This window comes from Portunus trituberculatus, chromosome 46, assembly GCF_017591435.1.
Source record: "Portunus trituberculatus isolate SZX2019 chromosome 46, ASM1759143v1, whole genome shotgun sequence".
Lineage (NCBI taxonomy): Eukaryota > Metazoa > Arthropoda > Malacostraca > Decapoda > Portunidae > Portunus > Portunus trituberculatus.
The window spans coordinates 28,772,735-28,782,734 of NC_059300.1; the positions used below are offsets into that span (position 1 = coordinate 28,772,735).

The window sequence follows — 10,000 nt, forward strand, 5'->3', positions numbered from 1 at the left end:
GGAGCTTACTAACATGGAAAGCATTTGGATAGGATAGCTTACAAAAAAAATATTGGAATTGTCCTTATTGTCTTACCAGCTCCTCTTTTGGTACACTCCCAAGGTAAAAGCATCGGTCAGAGTTGATTGTGGAACCTGATCACGGCTGAAGTACTTTTGTTGGTTAGATAGGAAACAAAAAAAAGGATGACTGTGAAAATAGTCCCTTCTTGTTACCTGGAGTATTATTAAAGTGACGAGAAGGTTGTGATGAAAGTCTAAAAGTTCAACCTACGTACTGTCTGAGTCGTCTACATCTTTCTCTCCTTTCTTTCTCTCCATTCTCTCTCTCTCTCTTCCCCCTCTTCCGCCGCTACGTCTCTCCTGTTTTCCTCCTCTCCCTCATCCCTTCTCACTCAACCCACCTCCCACTCTCCCTATCCTCTCCGTTGTCCGCCTCTCCACGGACTCCTTTCCTCTCCCTTTCCTCTCCTTTATACAGATCCCTTCGCTCCCTCCCCTCCTGCTTCCGCCGCCTCCTCCATTTTCTCTCCTTCGTCACCCCACTGCGGCTATCCCTCCCTCCCTCCCCCTCCCTCCCTCCCTCCCTCCCTCCTTCAAGCCTTTCCTCCATCCCTTAGTTCCTGGAGGTATGTGTTAAGAGCTCCTGGTTTTAGAGGCTACACACACACACACACACACACACACACACACACACACACACACACACACACACACACACACACACACACACACACACACACACACACACACACACACACACACACACACACACACACACCCTTCGTGACGCGCCTCAAGTGGACTGTTTTTACCCTGATAAGCTGCCTCCCCGATGGCAAGCCAAACAAACAACAAGGAGAAAAAAGGTGCGACATGAGAGGTTGAAGAAAACATTTCCTTTGTGATTTTATGAGCGTGGGAAGGAGGAGCGCGTGAACCGCCGCCAGAGGAAGCCATTATCAAGATTATTTTTCGTGCAAATCAGAGAAAAGTAAGTGGCGTAAAAGGGGAAGGTTTTTAGTAAAATTCTGCGACTCTTACCAACATGAAGAGCTCCGCAGTGCGCCGCTACTCGGCCCGCTGGCTACTGAGCCATGTTCCGCCCCGCTGCCTCAGAATAGCCCAGGGAAAAAGAACGAAAAATTATTACAATGCTCGCTTCATTTACACACTTGATTCCTGTAAATTATACGTGAATGCAGCGAGAGCGGGAGTTAAATGAATGGCCGTATTTGGCATCGAAAGCCGAGGATTGCACGTGTCCTTCCTTCCCATTGCTCTCTGCTTTTCGTCTTCCGTGTCTCTTCCTCGTCGTCTTAGTTCTTGTCTTTCTCCAGAGTCTGTTTCCCTTCGCTTTTGTCCTTACTGTCGATGTTTCTCTCCATATTCTCCTCCTCCTCCTCCTCCTCCTCCTCCTCCTCCTCCTCCTCCTACTCCTCCTCCTACTCCTCCTCCTCCTCCGTGCGGTGGTTGTCGGTACATGCATCGCCGCGCCTCGTCTGTAGCGTCGCGGCTTTGGCAGGGATTTTGTTGGAGCTGCAGCAGGCGCCTGTGTGCATGACGACTCTTGAGAGAACCAGTATTGATTATTCCTAACTCCCTCTCTCTCTGTGTGTGTGTGTGTGTGTGTGTGTGTGTGTGTGTGTGTGTGTGTGTGTGTCAGGGTCTTAAGAGTTCTTGGCAGGGTGCGATTGGGCGTGTACATGAACGTCTGTGAATCTGTCGACTTTTGCCTCAACTTTCCCGGACCTCCTCAACTTGGCACCGGGAAAAAAAGAGGGCAGGTTCTCCACTTGAGCGAGACTCGGAGGGCACGGGAGGAGGTGAGGCGCGAGGCGTGTTCAGTGGTGGCGGGATAAAAGGATAAGAGACAGAAAGCGGGAAGGCGGAGAAGAACAGAAAGACGAAAAAGACGAGGAGAAATAGAAATCAAGTGATGGAAAGGACTCACGGAATGGAGAATGGAGAAACAGCAGTGGGATTGGAGGAGGAGGAAGAAGAAGAAGAAGAAGAAGAAGAGGAGGAAGACAAACTGAGGCAGAGCATAATTGTGGAGAAAGATTTATACATCAAACAAGCCCCAAAAATATTAAAAGAGACGCAGAAAGTATAAAAGCGAAAAAGAAAGAAAAGAAAGAAAAGAAAACGATGGTGGTGGGTAGTCGGGGGAAGAATACTTAAAAAAATAAACACTTTGATGATGCAGTAAAAAAGAATAAAGAATCCCATGACAGAGCAAAATGTTGGAATTCTTGTATTCATATAATGGATGAAAGAGAGCGCCATTCACCACTCCCAGCGAGAGGGAATAAGAGAGAGAGAGAGAGAGAGAGAAAAAAAAAAGAGAGAAAATACGGAGGAGCGTCGGGGTCCTGCTGGCTCAGCCTCTCCAGGGAGATAAGGTGGAGTGGCTCTCGACTCGCTGTGTATAATTACTAGCGAGGCAGGTCAGCTGGGCGGCGGCTTGGGAGGCCAGGTGTAAACACTCTCCCGCCTGCATCACTCCCTCCTGCCTCCTGCCTTCCTTACTCTCCTCGCCTTATCCCTATTTGTCCTCACCCTTTCCTCTCAAAATATTCAGCTTCGTTCTCTTCCGCTTCCGCCTCTACTATTATTTTCATATTTTTTCCAACTTTTTAGGTCGTGATCGTCTTTCTTGTTCTTGTAATCGTCATTGTTGTTTTCATTGTCCTCCTCCTCCTCCTCCTCTTCTTCTTCCTCTTTTTCTTCTTCTTTTCCTTCTTTTCTCCTATTCCTCCTTCTTATTTTTCTCCCTCTACTTTTTTTTTCTTCTTCTTCTCGTTCTCTTTCTCCTTCTTTTCCTCCTCCTCCTCCTCCTCCTCCTCCTCCTCCTCCTCCTCCTCCTCCTCCTCCTCCTCCTCCTCCTCTTCCTCCTCCTCCTCCTCCTCCTCCTCCTTCTTCTCCTTCCCCTCTTTACGTCAGTCTCTTCACGCAGATAAGATAGGACACTTTATGACAAACAACCTAATAAGGACCAACAGTCGTGGTGATACTTGCCCCTCCTTTGCCTTCACTCACACCCTTCCTTCGCACCACCCCGGGCAGTTGTTGGGGTGACTGACTCCTCTAGGCTTCCTCGTAGTGAAAAGTTGAGCGTGTGTGTGGGTGTGTCGATCAGTTGTTATTAGTTATTGTTATTATTATTTATTTGTTGTAGTGCCTTTTGTGTTCTCCGTGCAGTGCATCCCCCGCCACTGGTTCACCTGTCAGCGCGTCATGGCCAGGCTGGCGGACTTATGGATTATGTGTCAGTCTGAGCTGTCACATTTATACCGCAGCTCTTACCACCACCACCACCACCACCACCACGGAAAGCAAAACACAATTCAACAAACTCTTACCACACTGTGACGTAAATATTGAGAGCGTGGCTGTGATGTTGCTGGAAATAGTTGGTGAGTAGCGAGAGATGAACCGGACTGAAGGACAAATTAACAGACTGACCAACTGACCGAGATAGACAGGGAGTGCGAAGACCCCAAACAGTCACGCAGGAAGCAACCATACAGACAGGGGGAGAGAGGGAGAGAGGGGGAGATTGGAGGGAGGGATACAGACTGAAGGGGGAACGAGAAAAGGTGCAGGAAAGGAAGGAGGAAGTACGTACCTGTGTGTGCGTTCACCTGCAGGAAATGTTAGCAGCTCACGCACGGACCTCACACGCTCTCTCCCCATGACTCACCTGCTGCTGACTCATGCCACCCCGGGACCGCGAGTCATCGGAGCCTGAAGTGGAGGTGTTGCTGTTTTTGTTATTGGCGGTGCTGCTGCTACTCTGGTGAATCCCGCTCATCGATGCTGCATGTGGCTCGTGCATGTGCAGAATATGTTGTCAAAATTGTTGCAACTCTCTTTTGTGATTTGTCGATAGTCCGGTGTGTGGTCAAATTATATCGTGTATTTGCTTTTGCAGCAGCATATTTTGTATATTCCTGAAAATAAATTGAAAAGAATTAATACTCCAATATATACTATAATATATGATGATATCTTACTGCGCTTCAATCCCGTAGACTTTTAAACACACATAAACAAAAAAAATTCAAGCTTCCATCTTCTCCACTTCGAGTATGGGGAAATTCCAGTGCTTTTATATCGTGTGTTTTATATCGTAACATTCATCACATATCCTGAGTGTGTGTGCCTCGCTAACAAGGCCTGACACTCCGGGTCGTGCGGGGAGGCGGGCGAAGACGTGGCAGAAAGGCTGAGACGCAAGGATTTCCACGGTAACAAGCCAAAACCTGCCTTCCCGCTTCCCTCCCAGCCTGCGCCAACCTCGATACGGCGAAACACATCTTGATAACCCTGACTCCTACAACTTCTTACCTTGACATATTCAGACGATGATTTTGAGCTACACACATAGCAAAATATATCACCGAATACCTAGTGAAGCTTTTAAGAACTTGTATATTATTTCTGGCGAGTAAAAATGCCTAAGATTGCCGTTAGAATGACATGTACCATTAGTAGCTAAAGGTTTAACTACTTTGCCGTCTTTCGTCACGCCGGGGTCTGTTACTACTGTTCCCTGGTGTGTTTCAGTTCTTTTTCTACTGGATGTTGAGGAAGGCGGGGCGGGAAAGGAGCAGGTCAGGGTGGCTTAGTTAGGTTATGCTGGCGGCGGGCTCAATACACCCCTGGAGGCCTCGGGATCGCCGGAATCACATACCACTTTGAAATGCGACCCTCTGGCGATCGGTGGGCCTCTCTCTGTCTCTGCAGCCTTGCCCTCCCCTTGCCGCGGCTCACTGGATGTTATTTTTTCTTCTTATATTTCTTTTTACGTGTTTCTTTATTTCTTGCTTGGTTTTTTTCTGGGTTCTTAAAAGTAAATTTCTTCTTTATGCTTTTATTTTTATTTTTACATCTTCAGACTTCATATTTTTTTGTGTATCTTTTCCTTTCTTGTCTGTTGTTGTTTTTTTCTCTGATTTTTGTAGTTAAAGTTATGTATTTTTTCTTTTTGGAAGCTACTCTATTTTTTTCTGTTCCTTCGTTTACTTTTCTTGTTTTCTTTTTTTTTCCTGTTCGTCTTTACCACTGCGGATCTTATACCATGTCTTTTCCCATCTTTCTTTCTCTGATGTAGAAGTTTTTTTTTATTATTTTACCTGATTTTTCAACGTATGTGTCTTCCCGTCTTTCGTGTTTCTTTTTCCCTGAGTTTTGGAGCTGCATTTCATCTTCATTTCTTTTTTTCCTTAACTTTTGTTCTTTTTTTTTTTTATTATGAAGTATTTGTTCTTATTTTTCTTGGTTCCTAAAGTTTCATGTCTTTTTATTTCCTTTTCTTTTCCACTTCTATGTGTTACTTGTTCTTGATTCTTGGTTGTATGTCTTCTGATTCTTAAAAGTGTCACGTCTTTCTCTGTGTGCTTCATTTTTCATATTCTACTTAAGTCTTCAAAAGTTTTTCTCTCTCTCTCTCTCTCTCTCTCTCTCTCTCTCTCTCTCTCTCTCTCTGGCCTTGACCTCAGGGAGACACTAGGGCACCAGGTCACGCTGTAAGATTTTAAGGAAAACTGACTACAAGTTTAAAAGGAGAATTGAACTTTGAACTTGTTTGAACTAGTTTGTATAGTTTTCTTTTTACTCTCTCAGTAGTTCCATTTTTTTTTCGGTCTCCCTTCTTTAGTGTGTGTGTGTGTGTGTGTGTGTCGAGTCGTCCTTGTGTTGCGTCATCCATAATACACAAAGAAAAGAAAAGAAAAAGAGGAAATTATATTAAAGTATGATAGACCAAAGAGAGAGAGAGAGAGAGAGAGAGAGAGAGAGAGAGAGAGAGAGAGAGGGTGAAGGGAGGATGGAGGTTACACACACACACACACACACACACACACACACACACACACACACACACACACACACACACACACACACACACACACACACACACACACACACACACACAGAAGAGACGTCACACCCCTGTCTCGACGGAATAAAGAACACAAAACACTGTACCAGTGTCTGAAACGAGCAGATGGCTAGAGGAGGAGGAGGAGGAGGAGGAGGAGGAGGAGGAGGAGGAGGAGGAGGAGGAGGAGGAGGAGGAGGAGGAGGAGGAGGAGGAGAAGGAGGAGGAGGAGGAGAAACAGGAGGAGGAAGAGGAGGAGGAAGAATAGGAGTAGTAGAAGACTATGAAAGTGAGAAATTTATATTCAGAAACGCCTTGCTTTCTCATTACGACAATTTTTCAAGTCCCCAGAGACGACTAGCAGGGTTTGCAAGACAGTTTCTCCTTATGATAAACTAGAAATCTTGTTAATCACCAGAACCATAAAACATACTCCTAGAAACATGAGTATCTTCAACTAGAGCCTTTGAAAATAGTCGTTATGAGAGAGCAAAGCGTTTGTGAATGCCGGTCATAGTCTTGCGATGGCTAGATACTTCACTCCCCTCACTCCCCTCACTCCCTACACACTACTATACCCCTCCCTTCTCTCCCCTCTTGATCTTAACCCTCCTAAACACCATACTATGCTACCTTCCCCTTACCAACCTCCCCTTTTCCTATTCCTTTAACCTCCTCCTACCTATTCCTCCCTCTGCTCTTCCCCAACCTCGACCTATAACCTGTCTGCCCTGCCCTCGTTTTTTTTCCTCTCCTCTCCTCCCCTCCCCCCTTCCCCCCAGCCAGCGCCTCATCAGGGAGCTCAACAAAACTTTAGGCTTAGGACTTCCGAATCGCGTTATGACGTCACGAGTAAGCAAACGCCCCACGCAGGAAAAGTTTTGATTGGCTGCTGTTGTCGGAAGGGAGTTTTCAGGACACAGACAGGAGAATACATTTTCTCTCTCTCTCTCTCTCTCTCTCTCTCTCTCTCTCTCTCTCTCTCTCTCTCTCTCTCTTAGAGTGAGGAAAGAAAGGGAAGAAAAGGGGCAGGGAAGCTTAAGAATGAAGCTGGGATGGGAAGAAAAGAGGCGACAAAGAGGAGGAAGCGGAGGAGGGGAAATGGATGAGAGAAAATAGAGAAGGACGAAGTAGGCAAGTAAAGAGGAAAAGGAAATAAATGAGACGTGGGTAAAAACAGGCAGTGAGGAGGAAGAGGCGATACGACGAGAGGGAAAGAGAGAAAGAGGAAAGTAAAGAGAAGAGCAAAAAGAAACGAAGGAGGAGGCGAACAAGAAAAGACTGAGGGATAGAGCGAGGAAAGAATGAAGAAAGAGGCGAGAAGAAAGGCGACATTTGGAGGCGCATAGAGCATAGTCGCCTCATCAACAAACAACAGCACGCTCCTAGCAACACACACACACATACACACACACACACACACACACACACACACACACACACACACACACACACACACACACACACACACACACACACACACACACACAAGGAAAAAGAAGCAGCCCTTAAGAAAACACGACAAAATACAACAAAACTGCATCTGCCGTATCGTGGTATCCCTCTCTCTCTCTCTCTCTCTCTCTCTCTCTCTCTCTCTCTCTCTCTCTCTCTCTCTCTCTCTCTCTCTCTCTCTCTCTCTCTCTCTCCAGCAGCAGCAGCGCCGCATTGCATCTTGTTTTCACACTGAATAAAGCAAGGAAATGACGCCGACGCTTTTTCACGCTGCAGCGAGGAGAGGATGGCGAAGCTCCCTCTGCTCCTCCATCATCACTCGATCATGAGAGGTGCGGCGTGTCTTGCTCTTCACTCCTGCGGGCGTGTGAGGGCCTGGTAGAGTGAGAGAGTTAGGGAAAGAGGGAGAGTGTGGGTCAGGACAGTTAGGACTCAGCGATCCCTACGGCCCTTCTCGTTTGCCGCGCGAATTACTGGGTCTTTTTAGCGGCAACGAATGAGCAGTTAGTATTCACGGTGGCAAAATGAGTGGACAATTACCTTCACGAGTGAGGAGACGGCGGTGTCCATTGAGGAGGCACGCCAGACTGTGAAATGCTGAGGACGCGGGCAGGCAGGCAGCAGGCGCCGTCACACACATACTCTCTCTCTCTCTCTCTCTCTCTCTCTCTCTCTCTCTCTCTCTCTCTCTCTCTCTCTCTCAAGGGACCACGATACTGACCAGCTTATATATTTGTACACAGTAAAGGGAATACCTTATGCCTCGTCTCACCAGCTGCTGTCCGATCTCCTCCACGCATCACAAGCAGAGGTAGCTAGCGATAATTACTAATATCATTTGCCACTCACAGTATATAATTATCTTCACCTGGGGCAAAAAGCATATATACCTGACATTCAGTAATTTTGTGTATTCATTGAAGTATTGAAAGAAATTTATGGTTTGAGTATTTAAACTTGAGGGGAGTTAGTGTGTGTGTGTGTGTGTGTGTGTGTGTGTGTGTGTGTGTGTGTGTGTGTGTGTGTGTGTGTGTGTGTATACAGGGGAGGGTGGAAAAGGGTGATGTTTTCAGGTCTACATTTTCTATAGTCTTGTGTTACCTAAATGAAGATTACACGTGCTTTTGTCTGACTGTGAACTAAGAAATAAGAAAGGCTCACCTATTATTTTTTTTCTTTTTTCTCTTCTCTGTTCCTTACATACAATCCATACACACTATATATACATTTTACTTACCATGTGTTTGTGTGTGTGTGTGTGTGTGTGTGTGTGTGTGTGTGTGTGTGTGTGTGTGTGTGTGTGAGCGTCAGCTGCTGAGTACCTGCTCCCACCCACCACCCACCTTGCCATTACATATATTTACTGCAGCGGGAAAAATGCGTGCGGGCGAGTGTGGCGCATTAGTCCCCAGCAGCACATGTGTCAAGCCGCGCCGCACTGCCCGCCCCGCACTGCACAAATCCCGGGAAAAACTGTGTGTAGGACTCTAAGCCAGACGAATACCGCGCGATAAATAAGTGAACGCGGTGTATAAAGAAATGGATAAACGGGAAAACGCCATGAATTATTAAAGGGAGGGACTAGAAAAAAAAATAAAGCCAAAAAATAATAATAAAAAAAAGAACCTCGATTGCAAATTCAGACAGAAATTTCGAGTGTCGCCCAACACGGACACATTGCACACACACAGAAAAATGAGGAATAAAAAGTGAGATGGAAAAAAAAAAATTGTCTGAAACTTCGGAATAAATTATGCAAATATTGGCAAATACGCTGAGGCCTCGATGAATATTAGACAGAAAAGGTGGCTCGCGTGTGACATTACTTAACGAACTGATGCGCCCTGCTCGGCTCCGGGGCGCGAGTGGATGTGTGGGTGGGTGTTAGGAGTGCACTGATGAAATTAGATCAATAATAAAACAAGGGAGTAATGAGTTCGGCAACACTCACTCGCACAGGAACGCAAAGCAAGAATACACAGTAATTAGTATGTTGGTCCTTTAGTTAATCTTTTTGTCTGATTGTCTGCCTGTCTGTGGGCGGCTGTCTGGGTGTGCTCTGATGTAGTTATAGATGAAAAATAAAAAGATGGAGTAATAATAACTGTTCATAATTTTGTAAAACTCATATAGGAACAGAAAAGGAGGATCAGACAGTAATTACATAGTATGCTGGCCACTTAGGAGGTTGTTTGAATAATAAGCTATACTATATAACCTAAAATGAGACGTGGAAAAGTAAAGACGAAGGATTGAAATAAGCTAACGTGAAAACAAGACAAATGAATAGAAAACCCAATATTTGTACATACACTTCCTTTTTGCAACTGAAACTGACTGATGTAAAAACTCCAACAGAAAATGAAACCGTTGTTAGATAATATGAAAAAAATAAGCCCGTAACAAAATAATAACATGAAATACTGACAGGAATTAAATTTATACCCTTTTAACCTCATCCTTATCATCTACTTACAGTTAAAAGATAAAAAAATAATGTAGAGGCGTTCTGAAGACTAGCTCCTCCCTCCCTTTCTATCTCCATTAAGTGAGCGGGAAAGTAAGGAAAGCAAGGGAAGAAGAAGATGTACACGTGCTAAACAGAGGCAGAGGGAAGAATGCATGTATAAATAATGGCGCATTTCCTTCTCTTCCTCT

General features: G+C 45.5%; 1 protein-coding gene across 10 annotated transcripts in view; it reads left to right on the forward strand.

Annotated features, from left to right (window-relative positions):
• The window catches only part of LOC123520139 (disintegrin and metalloproteinase domain-containing protein 11-like), a 722,595-nt gene that overhangs the window by 201,025 nt on the left and 511,570 nt on the right, over positions 1–10,000 (forward strand). The window lies entirely within an intron of this gene.